Source organism: Apaloderma vittatum, unplaced genomic scaffold, assembly GCF_000703405.1.
Source record: "Apaloderma vittatum isolate BGI_N311 unplaced genomic scaffold, ASM70340v1 scaffold9778, whole genome shotgun sequence".
In the NCBI taxonomy this organism is placed as follows: Eukaryota; Metazoa; Chordata; class Aves; order Trogoniformes; family Trogonidae; genus Apaloderma; species Apaloderma vittatum.
The window spans coordinates 16,678-21,335 of record NW_009732442.1 but is presented as its reverse complement, the minus strand read 5'-3'; positions in this window follow the sequence as shown (position 1 = coordinate 21,335).

Here is a 4,658-nt window from a genome sequence, read left to right as displayed (position 1 = left end):
AAAGCAGGGACCCCAAAAAAGCCTCTCCAACTCCAGACATGTCAAAATGGGGAGGCGTCCACTGCTTCCCCTCCCTGCCACCAGCACATCCATCCTCCCCTGGGCCAGCACAACACAATGCTGGGGGATATTTACAGCAGGCTGAAATGGCTGCAGACATTCCGCCTCACTCACAGCCACACCAAGACCTCCTCAGCCTGCCAGTGAGTGGCTTTGAAAGCAGGTAACGGGCAATGCTTGAGCTGCCACAAAGCACACAGTGCAGGCTGGATTTTGGCAGGGCACAAGGTGAGAAGGGATCCGGATGACCAGGGTGTGGGGAGCCTGCTGGGTGTCCAATCTGTGGCATCTCATCCACAGAAGATCCCATTGACTTCTCAGGACAGCCGACTGGTCGCAATGTGATGTCTTCCATGCATGACAGCCCAAAGATTTGCCGATAATAAAAACAGGACAACTTGGACCCAAAAGCTGGTCGGTTAAACCAGAAATATTGCTCAGATTTATGGAGGGGGGATTTTGATACAAACAGTTTAATTAACTGAGGAGTACAAACTGAGGAAGAAACAGGAAAAGCACTTTCAATTGTCTTTTGGGATTTGTGGTGTTTTTTCTTTTTAAATAAGCATGTTCCTAAAAGACCCATGGGTGACAGGCATGGGTTTTCCAGCCAGGGGAGCTGTCAGAGGAGCACAGGGACCCCAAACTGACTAGGGGACTCTGGGAACTTGCAGCACTGGTTAATGTCCTCACTGTGAACCGTGATGAAAGAAGGGACTGTTTCTCATTAGTCAGGAGGACAAAAGCATCCCAAAAAAAAATGGGGATGTGACCAAAGAAGCTTTTTGGGTGACTAACTGTCCATAAATGAGGAGTGAGAGAGGATAAAAGGAGCAATAAGTGAGCACACAGACCCAATTTCTCAACTTCATGATGTAGTGTCAGCAGCTTTTGGGTAGAAACTGCAGTGGCCATGTAGTTTGTCCCTTTCCCTGCTGGTTTCTGAAACCTATAGCTTCAGAAAATTCTCTTGCAATGTTACCTCCTGATTTATTACTGCAGTGGCCCTGGAGTGACGGTGCCCTCCTGAAGCAACTCTTAGGCTGCAGTGGCACCACTGGAACATCAACGTGTGTCCTGATAAATTGTGTTCACGCTTCCTCACAGGCTTCCGAGCCAGACCAGCCAGCGTTGAGCTAAGTGCTTGGGGCTGAGCAGGGTCAGGGACCATCCTCAAGCGATGTGGGATGCAGCCACTCTGTCCAGGGATGAGAGAGCTCAATGCCAGACTGCTGCCTGTCAGCTGGCCCAGCCGCTTTCTGCCCTTCCCGTGCACACTTAATCAGCTCATCCACACCCAGCAATTCCCTCATTAATCACCAATAGACGTGGGTCCCACCGGGGGCTGAGATAGCCCAGTCAGCTTCCTTTTTCTGTGTCCCCTGCGCATTCCCTGACTTACACCCTCCTGTCCCTGGGGCGTAACCTCACGCCCTGCTCCATTCCTGATGCAGATGTCAGCATCTCATTGCCTTTTTACCCCAGAAGGCACTGCCAGCCCCTTGTCATCTGAGTAGCTCTGCCTCCAGCCCCAGGGCATGACCTGTCTGGGTCCCCCTGCCCCACACTGCTCTCAAACCCTTGCTCCACAGACCTCTGCATGAGGCCAACGTGTTTACAAATGCTTTCCAGGCAGCTCCATTAATTCCACAGCTCTTTCGGAGCTGGCAGAGGAGCATGTTGGGATGAGTCCGAATCTAGAAGGAAATGCTAGAAATTGGCTTTGTTTCTTATCCAAGTTTGTCCGATGCCTCAGGCTGTTCCATCCCACTCTTCTCCACGAGTTCCAAGAGTCTTGTGCTCTAAGCAGGTCCTTGCCAACCCCAACTTGCCTCCCAGCTCAGACTGGGCACCAGGGACTGCCTGGGATAGAACAGGCTTTACTCCCACCAAGCACCAGGCAGACATTTGCAGCCTGGTGTAAATACCGACCAGTCTGCATCAATGGCCCTTGGGAGCCCCACAGACTTTGGCATCAGCAGGATCCTGCTCTGGCTTTCCTCAAAGCGCAGTTCTTAAGTAGTGTCCTGGGAATTGTTTTTCCTCTTGACAAGTAGAATGACTAAAAATCCAGTATGTGATCTTTATGAACATCATTTAGGTTCTCTGTATTGCATTTCACACAGTTTAGTGGTCATGGTGGTGTCTGGTCGGTGGTTGGACTTGATGATCTTAGAGGTCTTTTCCAACCTTAAAGATTCTATGATTTCTCCTGCATCACCCCATCCTTCCTTCAGGCTCCCAAGACCATTTCCAGCTGCTGATCTCCCCAGCCTCCTCTCATTTTCTTCATGAACTCACAAATCTGTCTCATGGACTCGCAAAAAGACTAAGTCTCAAGTCCAACCTCTCATCCAAATCAGAGTCAGCTGTGGGTTCAGACCAATTTGCAGAGGACTTTGCTCGTCTACATCTTGAACACCTCCCAGGCTGGGGATCCTGCCACTTCTCCAGGCCCCTCTTAAAACACATGGCTCTGCATGTGGGGATCATTTCTCCGTGGTACAGGCTACATCAGTCTCTCTCATGCCCCTGTTATGCATCTCCATTAAAAGCTTGGCTCCATCTTCTCAATAATCTCTGTCCAGGTGTTGGAAGGCTGCTTTTACATCTCCACAAAGCCATTCCATTTCAAGGCTAGACAAGACCACCTCCTCCAGCTACATATTGCAGGGCAGGAACTTCAGCTCCTGCCATTTTTGAACTCACTCTTGTTTATCAATATCTCTCTTATACTGGGGGGGACGAAACCTGAATGCAGTACCCCAATGTGGTGTAAATGAGTGCTCAGCAGACTTTCCAAGGTCAGCAAGGAAGAGCTGAGCCCTTCTGCCTTTTAGTGACTCAGGTGCATTGCCAAAACCATTGCTCTGGCTGTCTTGAAACATTTAGCTCCCATGTGCCCCAAGAACCTGTGGGCAATGCCCACCACAGCACCAGCCCTGTGGTTCTGCATTGCCCAGAACCTCATGGACAAGGCAGTGGAAGAAGTCTTTTGCAGACAACAGATCCAGGAAAAGAAACAGGTTTCCTGGCTGTTTGGATGTCTATGGGAATAACTGGAGTAACTGCAGGATGCGTTTTCCACAGACTCACAAATCCTATGGCCAGAAGGAGCCATCAGATCAGCTTTGCACAGCTCTGAGCTCTGCCAGTGGCTGCCTGGCTGCCCAGTCTTAACCTGTCTTCTTGTGCCTGCAAATTTCATATACAACCATTTAATATTCATTTCTCACCATGCTGGATCTCATCAGGTTCCAGAACTGGCCCTGGAGGAGTAGGCTTGCAGGTGCCACTTCCTTGCAGGTGGCTACTGGTGCCCAGGATCACACACACTGTCCCAAATCTCCTCCTGCCCCTCCTCAGCTCAGGGCAACCTGGAGTCTCTGAACTGTGACAGGGACTCCCACCCCCACTACACTTCCCAGGGTACCCGTAACATTCTTCATAGCACAGGAAAGGATAAGGAATGGCAGCACATCTTGCAAACAAGGTTACGTGAGGTCTCTCAGTTTAAACCGTACAAACACCATGAAATCTGCAAAAAGATGCAGAAAGGATGTCATGAGTTGGAAGCTGTTCTGGAGACTTGGTTTTGTGAGATAAGTTGGCAAAACGCAGCAACCAGGCGATGCTAGCATGCTTTCTTGGGGGAGAGCAATTTGACAGACTGCCGATCAAACTCCTGAAGGGCCACTGGCAAGGTGAGAACCATTGATATGGAGTCCATGCACACACCACAGAGAGATGGTCTCCCCCAGCAGCGGGCTTGCAGGGTGTCGCTGTGTCCAGGAGGAAGTGACCTCTCTTCAAAAGCTGCTCACATTTACTCATCATCCCAGGGTGCAGAGCTGGGCAAAAGGGGCCCTTCCCATGAGGTACGCTTCCACTTCCCTCTAAAACCTCATGTGGGAGTTGCAGTAGCTTTGCTTTACTCTGCTGGGGCTTTTCCCAGAAAGAGCAAGCAGTCATTCTTCCTTTAAGATATTTGTAGTAACAGCCGTGCCATCCCTGTGTGCCTGACTCACGTGAAGGATGCTCTATGCTTCGGGGAATGTGGATGCCCGAGCAGAGAGATACCTGGTAGATGCCTGCCTGCCCCAGCATCTGTCTCCCGGGAACACGAGGGAAATTCCAGTCATGTTAGAAATAAGAAACATTGCAGCTAATACGCCTCAGCCCATTCTTTCAGGGCTCTTGGGTACAATTTATCTGGGCAGCTACTTTTGAAATACTTGCCCTCAGTGTATGTCCTCTAGCATCCCCTCTAGTGCCCAAGAAACTAGAAAGTATTTCACAGCATTCTTAGCTTCTTCCCAAACACTGAACACAGATATTGCCTTCCTTTCTGCATCTTGCGTAATAGAATTTTCATTCTTTCTCAAAACAGATTTAAATGCTGAGGATGTGTTTTGGTAGTAAAAGCTGTCCTCCTCCTCACTATGGTCAGCCATGCATATGTCCCAGGAGCATTCACAGTTTTATACACTTCCCAACTTCCCGTTTGCATCTGCTCATGCCAACCCAGTTCATTACAGACAGCTGTTTCCCCTTCTCCTCTGAGCTCACCAGAGAAACCCCCTTCCTCACTGCACAGT